The sequence below is a fragment of the Embiotoca jacksoni genome, unplaced genomic scaffold (assembly GCF_022577435.1).
Source record: "Embiotoca jacksoni isolate LCO1_2020_lvr unplaced genomic scaffold, fEmbJac1.0.p SCAF_17, whole genome shotgun sequence".
NCBI classification, from domain to species: domain Eukaryota; kingdom Metazoa; phylum Chordata; class Actinopteri; family Embiotocidae; genus Embiotoca; species Embiotoca jacksoni.
The window spans coordinates 5,959,944-5,981,556 of record NW_027185307.1 but is presented as its reverse complement, the minus strand read 5'-3'; positions in this window follow the sequence as shown (position 1 = coordinate 5,981,556).

Below are 21,613 nucleotides of genomic sequence, written 5' to 3'. Positions count from 1 at the left end.
CTTGTGTTTTCACAGTAAAAGAGTTGTGAGCAGTTCAACTATAGAGTGATGTTTTTCAGTAACACTATTTATAACCATCCAATCAACCCATTTTCACACCAAAATCAACCGCACTGGTCGATTGTTGAGGGGTTTTAAAATGACCGATAATTATGTTTATACGACCGATTGTTTATTTATCGAAGCACAAAATTTTATACCACAAACAGGAACCAAAGTTGGAGTTATATGCAAAGTCACTATAATCAATGTTTAACAAATGAATAATATATAATATTCATATCATGTCTCACATGGGGAGAATTATCACCCAACTCTACAGTTCGTCTGAGGTCTCCACAGGTTTTTAATGTCTTTCAGCTCACTGTTTTGTTTCACAATCTGTCATTTGTATAGTTCATACAGAACTAAAAGTAGAGTAAAAATAGCACTCCTTAGGTGGCAGGAAAAACAACTCCTGTGTGTCTGCCAGATGTGTGCAGAGGCAATTAGTTTTAGACATATTTTCTTTACAGGTCAAAATGCCTTTGCTTTTCAGCTTGTTGTCGAGTTCTGCAGCCGAGTTTCCAAAAAAATTATTTAGTGACCAATGATGACTGGACCATTTATAAAAACGACAAGTCAAAATAATACTTTTGTCATTGTCACTGGTCATGATGACACAGCAGGGAGCCATGAGTGTCTGCTTACAGCTTGTTTTTCTGACCTCCACGTGGCCAAAAAAAAAAACCCTGTCAGTTTCTGCAGGTTAGAGAATCGCTAAATGTAAGAGAAGACTGCCGCTGACCCTCTGCTGTGTGTGGACACCCAACCCCAGCGCTGTTAAGGACCAGTCTCCTGCGATCCCTCTCCTTTATGGCCCACTAAAGCGCTGGCAGATGTGCCGTTAAGTAGCTCTCAACGATTGTTAGTGGAACCCTAACTTCTCCCTGGTGCTGAGCTATTGATTTTGCATTAGATAAACATGAATCTTGTAAATAAGAGGTGAGCGTGGATCCATTGACCCTCCCCATTGTACTGCGAGAGAGACAGCGAGAGAGCGAGAGCTTTGAACATTAGCCGAAACAATGAGCGGAGCTTCATTCGGAGCGTAATTATCTTTCCCACTGAAGTGCAGTGAGGGGGCAAATGGGAGCGCCCGAGGTGACATAGATTCTCTACCAGTGGACGACAGAGGTCAAACTCCGAGCTAAAAGACTAGTGAGGGGGGAGAAAAATAGAAATTTTTTTTTTAAGGCTAAAATCAAAGCTGCCGTGCGAGATGGAAATATTGATGAACGCTTATGGCAAAGTTAAAAAAAAAAAAGAAAAAAAGACTGGGATCAGAGTAGACTGTCTGAGTGGCCTTTACAGTTGAAGAGGCGGGGATTAGCATTCAATTTGAAGATTTTTCAATGCATGACGGAACAGCTGTGTTTACTGTTTGCTATTGTCTATAAGCAGAAAATAGAGGCTCAGGAATAGACCTGATGTAAATTATAAATCAATGTCTTTCAGGGACAAGAGTCTCACCTGAATATCAATACATACCGGTGTAAGCAGTTATAGTCCCGATCTGATCCAATAATTTAAATCTACTGTACGGACATAAAACAATAGACTCCTGGCTTACTTCCATAGATTTTCATCAGGACTTTAACAATAGCAATAATGTTCTGAACACTGCCAGGACAGAAATTCATTTCAGAAACGGCGGGTGATGGTGTTTGATCCCTATGTTGGAGCGACTTTTCTCTGTAGTGGGGGGCAATTTATGAAAAAGTCTCTAACAAGTCTGATTTATGTTTATAGGCTTCTAAACAGACAGGTAGTCAGTGGAGCCCGGGGAGCGCTAAACAGAAGTACATAAAAACAACGGAGAAGGGATTGGATCAGCTCAGCTGAAACACATTTGTCCTGAGGGAGAGAGCCTCGTCGGCACCGGAGAGCGGCGGCAGGCACAGACAGTATATCTGGGAAATGGAATCCTCTGACCGTTTATTAATCAATAAACACATTGGGTTGCATCAAAGCGTGACGCATTTTTGGTCTGTATTTTAATGTCACTGATTAATTTTCACGGGGTCCTTCAGAGCTACAGAGGGGCTGACAGCGAACAAATTGTGTGCGAGCGTGTGCCTGGTTGAATCTGATGCAGTAAATACTTCACTGCTGTGGCGAACAAGCATCAGTGGGCATCACATTACCAGCTTTCCTCATTACAATACAGTTAAAGCTTTAATTCAAGCTGTTTGAAGACTACCGGACTAGTTGACTGTTTTCCGAGCTCCTTTTCTTTTTTTTTTTAATGGCACAGAACAAATGCCCATGCATGTTGTCTCGGCGCGTTGACATCCAAAAGCCCTCCGTCTCCCGAGTGTTACGGCGGAGGCATGTAAGTTGGAGGCTGGATGAGATTGAAAGTGAAAGCCTTCCAGTTTTATTTAACCCTGTCCCTCTGATTCAATATGAAGCCTGCCTGTGTGCAGATGATAACTGAGAGCAAAAGGTTGACATCAATAGGTCTGACTGACTGTCTCTGCTGTGTATGTGTGTGTGTGTGTGTGTGTGTGTGTGTGTGTGTGTGTGTACCAGTCTGTCTACATGCATACATGCATGTTCAGGGGGGTGTATGTGACCGTGATTATACGCGAGTGTCTTCAGAGTGGCCTTGAGTAGATACACAGTGTACTGTATCCTCTGTGTGTGTGTGTTTTTGTGTGTGTGTGTGTGTGTGTGTGTGTGTGTGTGTGTGTGTGTGTGTGTGTGTGTGTGTGTGCGCGTGTGTGACAGGCTGGCAGAGTTTGTCACTGAGTGATTAGTGGAACCTGCTCCACTAATAATCCTCCTGTAATAGTTTTCTCAGAAGATGGCCTATTTGATTATTGGAATTCATTGGGGCCTTTTAATTACATGCACCAGGCATTTCCAGGCTAATTTGTACCTCCGTTCTGTTTAGCATTTCAAAGTGGCAAATCGTTCGCAGCGCCTTAGACATCTCCGATTCCTGATGCAATATTCTCGGGAGCCTCGGCAGGCATCAATAAAGAAAAGTTGGAATTTAATAAGTGACACAGAGGTAGTAACACAATCAGGGTACATCAGCAAGTAAATCTGTCTCTTACTGAAAGAAATGCCGGATCTTTTTTTTTTAACCCTCAGATGCAGATATGGCAATATTTCTGGGACAAAAGTACTTCAGCATGTCACTCAAAGATCTTGTTTTTGAGATCACCTTTTTTTGATTTACTTCTACATTTGCAGAAACATTGTTGCGTATTCACCCCAACTTTCTTCCTTATTAGTCGTCTGTGTCCCATATAAACAGTATGCACCATCATTGATGTCAGCTACATCCGATTTAACAGCAAGACAGTTTTCCAATTGACACATAAAGTACCATTGATACTGCAGAGCTAATTTTCATTCTGCTTAAAGATTTACTACAATTATGCTGAAGACTATTTTACTATTTCCATTGTTTATTACATTGCTGTGCAGCAGTTTCTGTGGAGGTGTTGACATAATGAAGTGGCTTTACTGGGTTTCAGCTCAGTAGCAGATTTTAGAATGATACATGCTCTTTATTGTATTTGCTTGTTTAATAATTTGAAGATTGGTATTAATTTAAAGGTCCACTGTGTTGAATTTAGGGGGGATCTATTGGCAGAAATGTAAAACAATATTCATAATTATGTGTCCATAATGAAATTGTTGTTAATGTTATCTGAAAATGAGCCCTCTGTATCTACATGGGGAGCTCTTCCACGTAGCCCCTCATGTTTCACCGTCATGTTTCTACGGTAGCCCTGAAGGAACAAACAAGAGACTTCTGCATTCTTACCAAATTTTGCAGCCACTGTCGAGCCTCCAACACACTTGGAAGTTGAGGGTAAGTCAAAGGGTGTTCAGTTGTTTGCAGTCTGCAACCTCACCACTAGAAGACACTAAATCCAACACACTGCTCCTTTAATATACCTATTTATTGACTGATACACTACACAAGCAAAAAGAGTGTGCAATATGTCACTAAACTTTTAAGTTCAGGATTGCATCATCTCTCCTGAATGTTCCTCGGCTTTTTACATCACATAATGGGAACCTAAAAAATAATATGTTCCCCAGTTCTGCATGCGTTTAATAAGACATGGACTATTGTTGGTCAGAGTTAAACTGAGGAACAAGGGACCTTGAGAACATAGATACGCTCCTGAGAAGCTTTACAGTTTGACATTCATTTACAAAAGGTAGACCCTTTCAACCATCAAAAATAATATAAATTATTAATATAATTCGTCCGTAAGTACATGTTAAAATACCAAAGATAATAACACTGCACCAGGACTGAGAGCTGGCCAGCCATTTTAACAGAGGTTCAATTCTATGATAATTGATGTGACATTAATGCAAACACAAAATAAAAAGTATTTTTTTATTTAACGCGGCATTGCTTTTGTTGCCAGATGAAAGAACCTTTTGCTCATATTAAAATCGAATAACATTCATCTCAAAGGGAGTTATTGAATTTTGATGTTCTCCCTATGAGCAGCATTTATATAATTTAGCAGGGAATCTAAAGCCGTTCGACAATCCGAGGAATCAAACAGTGCTACGTGGGCTTATCGTCCACATCTGCTCTTGAAATTTTATAAGAGTCTTTGGTTGATTCTTTATTTCCTCCGCCGTCTTTTTTCCAATCACAAAAGCCTCCGAGGCGTATTTTTGTTATTTCTTTGTAAGACTTTTTCTCTAATTGTTGAACCTCTGCTATTACAACCATGAATTACTCCTTTTCCTTCCTCCTGGCCGCAGATGCTTGAAATGATTCCTCTGCCTGCCTGCACTGATAAGGTGTGGGGAGCCTATCTGATGTTGCTTGCTGAGGAAGCATGATTAGATCTAAGCTATAAAGTCATTTTAGTCTTTTCTGAAATAGCCACGAGGCAAAAAGTTCTCTCGCTAGAATTTTTTTTATCTGCAGGACAAAACGGTCAAAAAATTTCTTTACACTGTCGAGTTTGCCACGATCACTGAAGCAGAGTGGGATTTTTTCAGGCACGATAGATTTCCTTACTTGAAAACATCAGAAAAAAAACCCTGAACATATACGATTTTTGAAATGTAAGAACAGAGAGAACCCTATGGAATAACAGACATGTTCTGGTGGAAGGTAAAAAGACATTTTCCTCATTTTTCAGCAGCAGATAAGTAATATATTTATGACTCTTTCTGTACCGTGTCGTATCCGAGATCACTCGCCATTTACTATAAAGTAGACTACTTTTACCCTGTGGTACTTTAAATGCCTACATTTTTTTGTGAGATATTTATTGTCCGTAGGGTGCTCTCAAAAATTGCAACAATCAGTGCTTAAATTGAGCCGGTACTAACAGGCACGAGGTATATGCGCTTCCACATTTTACTCTTTGGTGTAGCGGGACTTTTTCTTGCATACCAGCCCTTCTCGCAAGTTGCAGTTACTCTTTTCAGAAACAGACAAATCTAACCACCAGCTGGTTAAACCTTCAATATATTTCTCTGGGAGGACAGTCAATAATAGACTTTTGTATCATAGTTGCTTAAATTAAATGCTTTTTATGTTGCACTGTGTCAGCTAGATGTGTAAGAGGCAGTTGTTGGCTAATGTTAGCCATAGCAATTTTTTTCAGCCACAGTGTTTCCTAGTGTTAGCCGTAAAAGTTATTTTTTTTTGTCGTATTATGACAAAATGTATTTCAACTCCAAAACGGAGATTACAGTCTCTGAATGAATCAAAGGGTAACATTTAAATTCTCCAAGTAACCGCTCGGTAACCAGCCAGCCTTAAGATAACAGTGTAAGCGTTGGAGTGACGAGAGCGTTGAACACCTTCCCTCAGGTTGGTTTTCCCAACACAGAGCTTCACCTTATCTACGCCGATTGTTCCATCTTGTATTTGTACGAGTGGACACAACGCTCGGTCCACCGTGTCGCCGAGGGGGCAGAGCAGGCAGGCTTTGACTTCTGGTTCAAGGTTAATGCCTGTTGGCTCACCTGTGGACACACACGGCTGTGATTGATGCATGCTCCGTCGCCATGCCCGAGGGATTAACACTACCCGAATAACAGCAGCGTTTACATTCGGTGACCTCTTGCATCACCTTCCCACTCCGGCATGGATTAGTGTCACAAACGTTCCCATTCGCGTTCGTTGTCTACCTTTTGTTTCCCATCCAGAATACAAATTTTTTTTTTTAGGAAAATGAGGGAGATTTATCAGGGAGTTGTCTGTGAAAAACGTGAAGCAGGGATTGTTTTTAGGGACGACGAGTGCCTCCTACGCATTAAAGGAATAATTTGATGTGCAACCATTGTGTGTATGAGGTAAACTAGATATGTTACTTCGAAACTCAACAAACTTGCTTAGGCTGACTATGAATGATCACAGATAGGCATTCATTCTTACCGAGAAACTACACGAACATGAACTGCTCTGTCAAAAAAAAAATAATAAAGTTTCGGAAAGAGTCACCAACGTGATGCAGCATTTCTTTCACCTTATAATGCATGTGGAAAAGTAAACTGGGCCTTTGGGCGATGGACACGCTGCATGTGTATTGCACCACGAGAGTCGATCACAGGCCATCTGGTCAGGCCCAGCAACAGCTCTGCCCGAGGCAAACTGTACAAGCAAGTCATTTATAAGTGTCGCAGGTGGTCCCCCGCGTCCTCAAACACTGTAATGAGTAATGAGGGTTAGTCCGTTGAGGATCTGTCTTCTAGCAGGGGCTGCAAACGCAAGGACACCAAATTCACCAGCAGGTAGGAGTTTGATAATGCAATATGTGAATATGACCAGCAGGCTATGCATTAATGGACACCGTGACCTTCATTTATGTGATTTATAAAGCGTGTCACTGTAGTCATTTCTTATTCCACTGACAAAGAAAATCTAATATTAAAGTTATCAGCTGTAATACTTCATATCAGTCAGAGTTGGTCTTGCAAACTTACAACTTGGCTGTTGCGCAATATTTCAGATGACCTATGTGTCTTTCTTGGAAGCAACTTTTTCACATGTAGTGTCTGTATGAAGTTGGTAAAAACTTATTTAAACCACTGCACCCCTTCTTAGTGTTTCTTTTTTGGCAACCCCCCCATACACACCCAAACATCACTCACATGAGTGCAAACCTTCCAGCTAAAAATGACACCACACATATTTGATATATTGATATGGCTCTTATTTTCTAGCCACCTCTATCCATGAGAAGCTGTTAACCAATGGCAGATCTTTCCTTCCTCTGATAGTTGCTATTATTGACTGCTGTGCACATGGTAAACTCAAAACTACAGTTTTACAATAGCTCTAGTTTTGGCAAAATAATATTTCACCCCATTTTGGGGGAGTTTTTAGCCATCATAAAACCTGCCCGAGCAATTAGTATAGTACATGTGTGTAATAACCAAACAACAGATGCAATAGAATTTGAACAAACATCAACGAAACAAACTGTAGCACCTAATGTCTCACATATAATTATTGCATGAATTAGTGTCTCTCTTTTTGGCACAAACATTTTTTATGTAATTTAATTCCATGTAACTAGTTACTCCCCACCACTGAGTGTGACTGTGTGATCAACAGTCACACACTGTAAATATCTCATCCTGTGAACAGCTGTTGACATGAAAGCTGGAATCATTTGGATTGAATGGGTGAAGAATCACTACTGAACAGTGAAAACACAACAGATGAACAGACAGAAAAGAAAAAGCTGCCAATTAAAAGAATCCGAGTGAAAAGAGGGCACAGCGCCACCCGCACTGTTTGACTGACAGCTGGTCTCAGTTCAGAAACACCACAGCATCTTCAACTCCGAAGACTGAGCCAAAGACAGAGAGAAGAGCAGATTACCGCCACTTCACTGCCGCGTTACCATTCATGAAAGAAAAACCCTCAGCGCCACTGCTGCCACGCAGCAAAGGAAGTTCTGCAGCAGAGATCAGAGTGGAGTTTCTAACAGGACCGTGCAGTGTCCTTCCTCCTCTGCCACAGTCTCCCACTCTTCTGTATCTGAGGACCTAAAGACTGCTGTCCCTGGCTAATAATTGCTGACACACCAAAGCCAACATAGCCCAGCGAGCCTTTAATAGTTGTCATTTTTCTTCCTTACAGGATGGCCTCTAAGGTGCCATCATGAATGATCAGCACACTGCAGCTCCCTGTGCAGGCTGCAGCGAGCGTGCGCGCGCACACACACACACACACACACACACACACACACACACACACACACACACACACACACACACCCATATACACTCCTTCTCTCTGATTCTATAGCCATCGCAGACATCTCTCAGCTCTCTGGCCATTACTCCCACTGTGTCTTCCTCACCTCTCATCTCCCACCCCATACAGACAATTTATATAAAAGATTTTGCTGCCCACACCTTTCATCACCGAACCTATTCTCATCACAGGGCCTATTTCACAACATCACTACTCTCTCTCTCTCTCTCTTACCAAAACCATCAAAACATTAATTCATAAACTATTTCTGGGCTGTGATTTATCAGGTCCTGACACAGGATTTTGCACAAACATAAAGGGAAGGATGGCGGCTGCTGTATTACGGCGACCTGAGCGCCAAAGAAACGATCGCTATTCAGTCTAGAAAGGCTTAAAACCGTCACAAGTAATGAACGGAATGAATCACTGCGAAACTACAGGAGCCCACAAGGCTGAAATAATCCATGTCAGTAGAGATGTCTGTGAGGAATTGTGCGCTCTGAGGTTTGGCCTTGCAAGTCATTAGCGGAGCGGTATGCATGGGTGGTGAGGAAGCCGAGCACGGAGCCTCAGCAGAGGTGGGTAGTTCCCACATCACGACTTGGTGCCCAGTGTGGAGGCGACCTGCAACACTTCTGATCTTAGTCCTGATATTACTCCAACGCAAAACCCTTTTGTTAAAAAAGTTAAGTCAGGATAATTTACATTCATATTGTGAGAAGCATGCTGTACAATGATGACATTTAGATATCAATCTAAGTGCAATATGTTTTATTTTTAAGCTGAGATCTCTTAAATTAAATTGCTTGAGCTGAAATTCTTCCTCTACATTTCAAATGTAAAATTTTTTCCCAGCAGTCCCTGAACTCATCTGAGGAAGTTACTGTAGCCTATAGTCCTTATTTCCCTACTCTTTTCCATCATCAATTAAAATAAATCTGACAATTTTCTGGGTATAGCTCCCTAATACACTTTTTCTAAAGTCAAAAATCAACCCCCACAAAAACCCACATTAAAAATGAACAGTGGTGTTTTTTTGTCTGAAAGTACCAGACTGGCAACTGACTCACAATGTTGCTTATGATTAAGTTTCCCTCGTGGGCACTAGATTCTACATTCAAAGATGAAGAAAACTCTCATACTTTCTGATTTAATTAAATCAACCTATGTTTTATCATCAACTTATTTTAATACTCTTAAATTTTGATTACAACATAATTCACATTTTTATTTTAAGACCCTCTTCAAAGCTTATTAACTTTACACAATTCACTAAACTCATCTGATTAAGTGTCATAAAGAAACAGGATTATCAAACTGGCATTGTTCCCAGCATGCAGGGTTTAATATTCAACACATAGGTTGCTGAATTAAAGGTCCCAGAGGAGAGTTACATTCATTGTTACTCACCAAATCACACAGCGTGTATCCATGAGGTCCAAATAATGCGCTGAATGCATTTCCTCCCTCATAAAACATTTGAAAACCTCAAGATTTGCAGTTTTCATTATTTGTACCCATGTTTGCCTGCTGACACACTTCTTCTTCTACGCTGCATTTATTGGAGCATTTCTATGTTTCATGAAGCATGACTGCCACCAACAGTCATTTAATGGAATTGCAGGGTAAAAAACAAAAGTCTTGATCGTTTCTACTGAAAACAAAGCTTGGCATGAAAAAGGCTCATATCTTTGTGAAAACCGTGGTGGGAAAACACAAGAATTTGAACAAATAATTCACATTTAGTTTGGTTGCCTCAGTTTAAGGTAAGGTACAGGTCTAAAAAGTGAGGTCAATGCAGAAAACTGTAGTGCCACTGAGGTCCACTGGGGGTTTACTCCAAAAAGCCTCTGAGTCCTGTAAAGGTAATTCTCCATACCATTATCCATGTGATACATATATTCTCTGTGCTCTAACACATGATGTTTTACTGTTTTATAGCACATACATATATTCTCCATGCGATGACAATGTTCTCTTTGTTTTCTATCAGATATGTTTTGACACATTGTGACCTGGACCTGGTACAGAATGTTCCCTCCAGCAGTAGGCAGTACAATCCAAACCATACAGGGGAGTTCTTCACCTGCTATGAACAGAGATAGCAGACCTTCCTCATAAAAACCTCCTGTTTTCTGTACCCAGGATCTCACTCTCACCATCTCCAGACTGCTCATGTACTCTGTGTGAATGTGATACCTTCTTTGCAAAGAATAAAAGACGACAAAGACATTTGGCGTCAGAACCTTTTATTTCATCTCTCACCAAGAATAAGACAAAGAAAATCCATGACACTCCCTGTCAACTTCTCTCCCAAAATATAAATTCAGTACATTTTTTTGCTCGCTCCTCCCTAGCCTGTCCAAATTCGGTCACTTCTAGCTCCTAAAAACCAAAATGGCGACGGTGGAAATGCTGCACTCAAAGCTTTAAAACAGCAGTTCACGAGCCAATGAGTGATGTCACGGTTGGTTGCCGCTTGGAGGACATTAAGACTTAAAAAGGGGTCTTTTCATCATATTTGCATGACTGGCAACTGTCCCTGCCTATCATATCTAACCATAATCACTGTCATTTACTCTCCACATCTCAGCTGCATGCAACTCAAATTCTCAACCCAAAACTTGACGGCCTCGAGGTACCCTGCATCTAAAACTGAAATAGAAATCTGTAACGTTCATGTGATCTTCGTCTGCATTTTGCTTAGCTTCATTTCACTCTATTTATTTGCGTCTCTTCTCTGTTGTTGTTCCAATCAAAAAAAGTTTCATGTCACAGCTTTAAACTCAGACAATTGCGTTCTTGTACTTGTGACTCGCTATCACTATCAATCAAAAATCCCCAACTGTCAGCTGTGAGAAACGTTTGATTGTTTATGATGACAATTTGCATCTTGTTTGTCATGATTGCTTTGCATCAATATTCTACCCTCCAACCCTCCCAGAGCAACTTAGCTGACATGCCCCCCCTCCCCACCCGCCCCATATCAGCCGCCGTCCTCGCTTCGCCTTACAGGCCTTCCTGATCTCGTGCTGCTCCCTCTGCCGGCTCTGTCTGCTCATGTTCCGGGGCTCCGGCTGTCAAAGCGAGGGGAGGCTGGGAGACACAACGCCAATCTTTTTTAGCAGTGGATGTTCGGGTGTGTTTGCTGCCAGTAGGCTTCATGTCTGACTGGACACAACAGGATGTGGTGTAAATAAGAATCAACACAAATGGTTGCTTTTGGGGGGACATTTGGCTCAAAATATGATGGATTACTGTGGTTTTTCGGCACATATTGTATTTACCTGTTGGAGTCGAAGCTTAAAAATACCCACAATGGCAGCTCCTGAAAGTGTCTGTGTTATCTGTCTGGGAATAAAGTGGGGAACATGCGCCGTCTGGCTGAACTAATAGGACAGGCAGTGATGCACCTTCGATAATTGCTCAGATGAAGTCTTACGTCACTCCACATTTTCACAGCTCGCAGAATACCGGGGCGTTTTATGCCGGAGCGCATACTCCTCCATGATTGATCACTCTGCTGATAATTTCCTAATTTCCAATCCACTGAGGGACTTCACTGGAAGTAGCCATTTTTCCTGAGCACCGACCAGCTTCCTTTTATTTCCGCACAGGGCTAAATGGGAAGAATCTTCCAGCCCATTAAGCAGACTTTGTGTGTCATAAAAGTTTGGTGGCAGAGTCTCTCTCTCGCTCTCTCTCTCTCTCTCTCTCTCTCTCAGCAGCGGCATGGAACAGTCTGTTTGATCTGCAGGCTGCAGGTTAATAGAAATCAGCCGACTCATCAGCAATAGTGGATTGAACTTAACCACCCACCTCCGCCCTGTCAATTCAGATTTGGAAAAAACCCTCTAAAACTGGCTGTAGTCTCATTTCCCTCTGTCAGGTAATCAGTATCTCACTATAATCCCTTTCAGGAACAAAATTACAGTGACCTATCCTTGGTTTCTGAGCCAGGGCAGGGCTGCATTTTGGGAACACCACCTGGGTGATGTAAACCCTAACAGTATGAGGAACAAAATGTGCTGTGATGCTGATGTTCAGATATTAGCCAATCACTTTATAAAACCCAATGAATGTCTAATTTACCAAGTGTTACAGCAGTTTCTATATATGTACCCAAACCCCTTGTTGCAGACTATGTGCCTTCCCAAATGAGAACCAAGCAGCAAACACCGGAGATGAAAAATGAAGCCAACACAGAAGTGTCAAAGACAAAGTCATGTTAAAATGCCCAACTTTACAGCAGAAATAAACCCGTTTACAACCCGGTACCAAGAAATATATGCAATTTCCACATTCACGACAACCGTACAAAGGGTGAATATTTATATAACTCTTTAATTGTATAAAGGCTTAAAGGTATGCATAATTAAGGACGGAGCTGCTTTGAGTGACAGGTGGGTGCCTTGCTGGCTTGCTGCTTGCAGGTTTCAGCAACTAGGCTTCACTCAACCTGCCTCAGCTCCACCTGCGTACCACCGCTCCTCAGGAAACCTGTGGGTTATGTCATGGAAGCTGCATCCATTTTTTTTAATAAACAGACAATGATGAAATCATCATGACAACTTCCTATAGAGTGTATAAGCCTTTCAGTATCCTCTCTCTATACTTTTAGGGTGTCAGGGGCCTTGCTGGAAGAGTGTCACATGTACCTTGTCAATGTGGCAGCTCGGTTAAGCCACTGTGCTCAAATAGTCACACGAATATTTCTCTGTACCAGTGCTGATAGTGAGCTGGGCAGGCAGCACTATGGCCCGTGTTTGCAACTCAACAGACCTCCTTTTTCCAAAATAAAAACCCACAGCGTTACCAAGCAAGCATGGAGGAAAGTAGGAATTAGCAACACCTAGCTCAGTACATGTGTTTTTCTATTCAGGTTACTTATAAAATGCTGACTGGTCACTGAAACAGAGCAGGAAAGTGCTTGTTTTTCAAGTTGGGATGCATGTAGATCAAATCGTGAACCAAGGTACACCAAGAAAAGTCCAGGCTTGTCATGTGTCCAATGAATCTGTAGTGGCTGTTTTTGGCGCACAGGACGTGAAAGTAAGACAGCTCAGTCTTGCGGGTTAAGTTGGGTCACCAGTGTTGTGTATACCAGCAATGAGGTTCATGTTAACTGTCCAGGCGTTTTATCTTACTCCTCAGATACGCTTCATTATCAGTCTGATTTGCTGTTTCAACTGTGAGAGATACTCGATAATGTTACTGATCCAAAGTTCCTTCCTTGGTTTATGCCACACCCTTCGGGTGTCGCAGTTTTTCCGTAATTCTGCTGAGAGACAAACCAATGAATTTCCTTGGCAGTTTGTGTCCTGTGTAAAGTGAGCTGTGTGGGTGCTAAAAGAAGACGGAGAAAGGCTAGCTGTTTCTTGATGCTAATGGCAGATAATCCCTTTCTGGCACTAGCTTCAAAAACTGACACGCTTTATCAATTCTCTCATCTAACTATCAAAGAGGCAAAAAATCGATTTGTCAAAATGTTGGACTATTCCTTCACTCTGTGTTTGACAGGATGTAACTAACGCTGTTCTCACTTCTGAATACTCTTTCTTTTTTTTTTTTTTATTAATGCGTATATCTGTGATGAGATTTGGCACGTACTCTGTTACCTATATAAACAGACTCTGATGGCAAAATGTGCACAGAGCAAGTAACAAAAGGTGCCACATTCCTTCTTGAACCTACGCTTCTCCAGCATGTTTGAAGACTTTTCAATCACGCTCTCTGTGTTCTCAACCTTTGACTGAACTTAGGCGCCTTTCCAAATACCAGTCAAGTCTTTCTTTGTTGAGATTAAACCCGAATTTGATGTCATTCATTTGCATGTCCCAGAATCTGATTTAGCACCACATATTCATGTCATTGAGGAGCTGATACCGCCTGCAACTTTTTGTTGCTCCTGACAGAAGTACGGAAACATCCCATCTATGATAAATGTGACGAAAATGTCACTTTATCTGGGACCTTAGCTGCTCCCTTACTGGCCAATTAATCACTGAGAAAACATGAAGCCCAGGATTATCAGTCTCAAAAATGCTATAATGGGTTGGTTGATGAAGCGGTGGAGTGATGCTGGGTTGGTTCAAGGCTGCAAAGAGAAAAAGAGAGTCTGAAAAAAGGGAGGATATGAGAGGTAGCACAGTGACTGACCTGAACACCATTAAATGATTAATTGAAATAAATGGAGAGATGAGTTTTAGGATAGGGGAGGGAGGGGAGGGGGGGCCCACTGTATGTTTGCACTTTATAATCAGGTGTTGATTGCAGACTTGGCTGCTGATTGAGAGACTTCAATCTGCAGACTAAATACATCTCCATAAGCAGTCAGGTGAGGGAACTTTCAATCATCATTTAATCATTAATTAATAGTGATGAGGCAGAGATGCGACTCCACAGCACCAAAAATGACTGAACGTGAACTTTTAAGGAGGTTAAAAATACCTCAAGTTTGGAGTCTGTTATTCAGAGAAGCTGGAGCAACTTTCTTTTTTTTTTTCTGTTTAAGGTGTGTAGATTTGAGTACATATCAGAGCTGCCGAATCAAACTTGGCCAAAATGGCATAGAAGGAGGAGAACGTGTTAGCTCAACAGTGTAAATTCACTTTGAAGGGAACTGGGAGCGAGAAGCAGCCCCGGATCCACAGAATGGATTGCTTTGTAGGAATGTGAGTACATCTCCTTGCCTCTTACCTCAGATTTTTTTCTTTTCTTATTTATCATCTCTTCTTCCCCATGAATGTTTCAAATCCGCTCTGGAAGGGTTGAAGCGAAGGGTGGTTTCTCGGAGGTGAGGTAACCCATTGTAATTGTGTTCCTGTACAATGCAAGCAATTAATAATTGAAAAGCTGAATGTTTAATTTTCACTGACCAGAGCACGTTGTTCTGACAGTGACACGCCTGATGCAGGTGCAGTTTTTTCAGACGTCTCCACCTTGTGCAATAGAACTATTTTACACAACACATACTGACCTGCCATATCTGGAAAAGCACAGGTGTGTAGTAATAGCCTGGTATTACCGGACCTATGTTAATTTTGTGAATATGTGCGACTGTATATAAAAGTGGACGTAGCTTTCGGCTCTGAAAAATGAGGTCAATGCAGAAGTACCTTAAGCTGTAATACCACCCGGGTTGCCCTCCAGCTCCATAGACTCCCATTCAACTTCTCTTATAAAATTCTCAGTCAATAAAATTTATCCACGACTTATTTCAGTTTTGCTAGCTAAAGTCGCTCCTTCTTATTAGTTTCCTGGTGACCCATCTGAAAATAATTACGTAATTAATGAGAAAATAAGCCTCAAAAAGACATGTTCTTGGGGGCATGTCTGTTTAATTGACAGGCCTGTGGTGCAGTCAGGCTACAGCTAGTGGTTGGGGGTTGACCACCATGTACTGCATGTTATGTGCCGGAACTCTCACACCGCCACCATTGTTGGAACTACTTCAGCATCATCCCGTTTCACCACCCCCACTGGTCTTTGGTCCACTTTTTAGAGTGGCTGAGCTAAATTTAATGCAATTATAACTGTAATAATTCAGAAAGTGCCGGATTAATACAGAATACCACCGCAAGGGTCAATTTACTCAATATCTGCCAAATGTATCACTAACTAACACTGCATGCTATGTTAATATACCAACGTAGAAATCACATACAACAAAGCCTTGGCAACATGGTGAGAGTTTGCAGTATCTCACTGGGGTTATCAGGTGGGCACCTCCCTTCATCGGTGTTTCGTCAAGTTACACCCTGGGAAGGCTCAACAGCAGTCCTCCTCAATACTCACAACCACCATGCCTGCTCTACCCATTTAACATCTAATCTAGTATGATTATCAAAGCCACAAGATTCATACATGCTACACACGACCACCAACACCGTTCCTTTCCCACCAAATCCAAAGACTGCCCTGTTCAGGCTCCGTCCACGGATTCCAAGCTCCTACTGGATTCACCCTTACGCTTACGTATAATGTTTGTGTCTCTTTTCATGCACTTTTGTTCCTGATGGATAATACTTATTACATCCTAACTTGTACGTTTTTCTACACAAGGTATCGAACATCTAACACATTTCAGTGGGAAACATTCTACTTCACTGCATTTACTTGACCATTAGTTCCTGGTTACTTTTCAGATACACACTTTACAAACAAAATATCGAACACACTTTTACATTACAAGATGTTGCTGCAATTTAAACCAACCGGACTGACCTATGACCTCTCACAGAAAATGCCATGAATAACATCACTGACATCAAACTGATTATTTCACAATATCTTTACAATGCAGTCCATTGTAAAATATCCTCATACATGTTACAAAGGTGGAAAAAAGTAGAATACTTTCTGCAGTATTTCTATTGTTTAAGAACTCCTTTTTAGTCCTATATTGTATCACCATGAAATCCAAGCAGAAGTAAAAGAAGATTAGTTTCTACATTTGTACAGTTTCTACAATCAATCACAAACACAAAAAGCTCTGAAGTATTGTTACATGTTCCCTGGATAATCTGGGTCAGTGTGAAAAACAAAAGCAGATGGTTATAAATACTGTTTTTAATATTTGGAAAGTCGGATTGAATTTTAGGAATGACATTAACCCTTTGTCAAACAGCACAGAATCGTACTAAAGTGAGAGCTATGAAACATGGAGCCGGTTTGGATTGATGCAAGTAACCAGCTGTGAAATTGCCATTTCAGTAGATGCGCTAATTGCTGTAGCAGTGTTGGATTTTTTTTTTTTGCAGAAAGGACTTGGAAATGAGTGACAGCCATGCTTACATGTTTGGCTCTGAAATATGAGCGGTTAACTGTGTGTCTCTGTGCGAGAGTGGCATGTTGTGGGGAAGCAGACAGGAACACCAGGTGCTGACAAGCAGAGGAGTGTGATTGTTCCAGAAGCTTCTCCAACGAGAAGTCACAGCAGATGCTGGAGATGACAGAGCGGTCCTGGAGCGCAGTGACAGACTTCAGCGCACGTCAAGACCCAGCTGCAGCACACTGCACCCGACGTCGTGTCTACAAGCTGTGCTGCTCAGCACCACGCAAGCACAAATCTGTGCTGATCGACCGGGCACAGTCCTCGGAGAGAACTTTATGCACCGAAAGGTCCCCTATAGAAATATTCTAAGACATTAAAAAAAAATCCGCTTATTTGAAGAATAATCTGTCTAATTTGTATTGTTCCACAGAAAAAGATCAATTATCAATTTAAAGATTCGCAGAAATACATTTATTTTGGTGCAAGCATGCAACTTTCTCATGTAAAATTACAGATACTTTACATCATTCTGCAAAGATCAAACAGTTATGTCTTATAACTAGAAGAAGAACTAACTTTTGAGCAAAGGGAGCCTTTGAATACAAGTATTTTATGTTTTCTTGCAGCCCTGTAGGGATAAATACAATAAAACTAAGTGTAAATGGGAATTTCTTTGTATTATTTCAAAAAATGTACACCAAGTTTTTCACAGAAAAAAAATGGAAACACACGTAGAATGAAGTGATACCTAACTGAAAGCAGCTGTGTAAAACACACTTGTATCTTTTAGGAGCAAAACCACAGCTGGGATTAAGAGGACTCCGAGCCGTCTGTCACCTTTCAGCGAGGCTGTACTACTCTCTAGTGGTCACCTCACGTTATTGCAGCTATACAGAAGCACAAAAGCAATCACAACCACTCAAAACACTTGGTTTTTTTTCATATATTTTGCCCGATTCTTAATTTAAAATTTTTGCTGCTAAAATTATATTTCCAAACATATTCCATCTATACATAAAACCATGACAAGCCTGAAAAATCTAGTTTTGTTGCCTGTAGAACGGAAATATTTGGATTTTGAATGTGAAACTCATTTCATCAGAGAACTTTCTGTGTGTTTTCCTTCAGCTGAATGCGACGGTGCTATATTCAGCACCAGGCTGCTCTGCCCATTATCATGTCCTAATAGCTTGCTCAATGGTGCAGTCCGTTATGTGGGTTCACTGGTCAACCAAGACACACGCCATTAGCCCGAGCAAACGTCGCCTTGCAATGCTACACAAAGCATACCTTATTTGTATCACATTAGCTCTCTGATGTGCCATAGCATATTATATCAACAGCGGCCATTTATCAAACAATTTTGGCACTGATTTGCTTCACTAGCGGCAGCACGGCTGCAGCAACAACCACCATCAGCCATCTTCCAATTCTTTCCTCACTTCCTCCACGAGAAGCTGCAGCGGCAAATAAATTAAACATGTGTCATTGAGCATGCTAAATGGCTTGCAACACATAATCATCTAAATAATTATGAGGCTGCCATTAAAGTGAGCTAGATGGATGACACATGAGGCGTTATGGAAAAACTGGAGGTAATGGTGCAAGATTTGATACGGGGGGAAAGAGGAGATGGTGGGAGGATAAAAAAAAAAAAAAAAAAGGAAATGCAGTTTTCAGTGCGATTCCTTCAGTCAGTCTTTTCTTCTTGCCGTTAAAAAAAAAATCCCACACTCAGAGTGCTGGGGGGACAATAGGGTGATTAACTCAATCAGAAAACGCAGTGAGGGATTGTGGGTAGGCTGTGGCACCACTCACAACCGTCTTTTTGTCCTCCCACATTTCATTAATCAGCAACCTGAGGCCCCCCGAAATCAGTTGAGCAGATTGGCAGCTCGCTCATTTGTTCCCATGTGGCAATCAGAGAGGAAAAGAAATCAGTTCACAACCTTTATGCTATTACCTGACATTATAAACCATCTCTTTGTATTCTTTTTGTTACTTTTCTCACCATTTTCTTTTGCCGTCTCCTTTATTCGCTGCTGCAAATATGTTCCTGATGCCAATTGTGACCTCTATTAACCCCTAGACAAGGTGCTATTTTAATACCCGTATTAGTGACAATATTCTCAATAAATTTGTATTAAAAGTATTATTAAAAAATAATCAGCGTAGCTAAATACCACACATCTGCTGCACATTTCCTGCGTCACATGTTAAAATCAGCTGTGAAATAGCTGCCATTAAGCATCCAAGTACAATATTTTAATGAGTCTCATGTATCAGCCTAAATGATGCATCACGTCAGCAGACATGGACGACTAGCACAATCATATTCTGTTCGTGGAGGATATTGTTCACGGCTCTCCACTCTTTACACACCATTAGCTCACAATGTCCGTCCAGTTTGTGGCTTCCATGATCCCACTCTAACGTAGTAGGTAGAAATAAACTGGAAATGAGCTCCTTAGATGAAGAAGATGAAAAACACAAACACAGGCTGCTTTTTGTTCGGAGTCACTTCATCTTTGTTTAAACATTAATGCAGAAGCACTAAAGCTAAGACTGCATGAGCGCTTCATATAAGATGCAATAACTTTAAATTACAGGCAGTAAAATAAAATCAGCCATGAATTACAGTTTAATTATTTGCTACATATCAGGTATCAATAAAAGCTTCACTGGGTTTCTACCAAGAATAAATTAGGGCCAAATGTAACTAAATCATTTTTTGTAAATAAACACAAACTGAACCCAAAATGCAGTAATCTCTAGTAGACCTACTAATATTTGCTTTAGAAAGGCTTTCTGTGCATAAATACATCTTATACCATAAATATTTGTGAACTTTCATGTGAAATTTAAAAGCTGTAGAGGTGTTTTTCCCAAAATTAGCTTGACTCGACATCCTTCTATCAGATAAGTATTTTTAATGTAATATTTTAGAGTCATATGGCTCTAACTTTGGCAATTTCAAATTCACGCAGTGTCCTGTTTGCCACAAATATTGTATTGTTGCAAATAAGTGGAGGATAGGGCTACTTTTAACTTGGTATTATGATAAAGTGTGTAATGCACATCCACACCACAACGGAATAACATTCCAGTGTCGCGGCTTTGCCTCATCTAAGCTTGAATAACCACATGGTTACGTTTACAAAAATAAAGACACAAAAGTTTGGCATAAAAACTACTTGGTCCAGTATTCTGTACTTCATCAGTAGACATCGATCACATGACATTTGTCACACAACTGGGTCATTTGACATGCATCTGCTTTTCACGTTAAGGCGAGGCTACCGTCACACCAAATACGGTATCCTCTAGTGGACTAGCAGGTGTATTACACGCTTTGCTGTACTGGGCGGACCTTTTATTGAAAGTATTGCAAACGCTAGAGCGGCAGCTCAATAGTGAACATCTTCAATTATGGACATGAACTCAAAATAAAAAAAATTTAGTCCATAACTTACTCAGAAATCACCATGAACATTTGTTAATCTCTGGATTGAGACGAGTTTCTCCCAAGACAAAAGTTTCAGGAGGGCTGGCGGGTGAGGGAGACCTAGAAATAAATTACACTGGAAGTCTTTTACACTTGTAACCAACTTAATAATGAATGTGTCCAAAAATATTTTTAATAGGAATAACTCATGAAAATTGGATAAAACTGGTGACCCGTGGAACTATGGCACTGAAATTACTTACATAAAAATTTAACTTTGAAGCAAAAAAAATAAAACAAAATAAAAAAAAGCTTTGCATTACCTTGTTCCGTGCAGCGGAGCTTTGGAGTCAGCCGTGCCTCTCCTGGGACGGATAAAGATTGAGCTCCGTCCCTTTGGGTCACCACATCTGCTGAAAAACCTCATCCCGAACAAAAGCACCAATCTGAATGACAACCTGCAGCCAGTAAACAAACAATCAATGTGAGCCTGTATTGCACAAACCTGCTGAAATTGGCACATCATTTCCCGCGGGACACAAAGTAGCAATGAGCGATGCAATAAGAGACCAGATTTGTGGTGTAAAATTACAAGCAGGAAATGTAATTTGACAGAGAGAGAGAGCTTCTCCTCAAGGGACAGAAGGCCGGTGGGACATGAGGTGGTGTCATGAGTGACCTCTGCTGGGAGGGATCGTTACAATCAGACTGAGTCACTGATACCTCAATCAATGTATTCACCTTCGATCACGCATATATGCTGAATGAGCTGCACTGACTAATGATTCTCCTGGTCGACTAATAGTTGTTAATTGAAGCCAATAGTTAACCAGTTGTCATACATTTATATCAATTTAAGTTATTTTAATATATGCTATTCGGGCATCAGAAAACTGTTTAAGTTCCAGGGTTGACAAAGAATATAATAAGAATATAATAAGTAACATTGTTCACACGTGCTACATTACAGAGAAATATAAATACAGTAATAGTGGGCTTTTATTATGTAACTTTTACAAGCACATGCATGAACTGAGCTGCCTGTTCACAAAAATGCTGAAGACAAAAGCAGTGATGATTCTGAATGTGTCGGAACAACCAGGAAGTAGACTGAACATTTAGTTCATTTACTTCAACA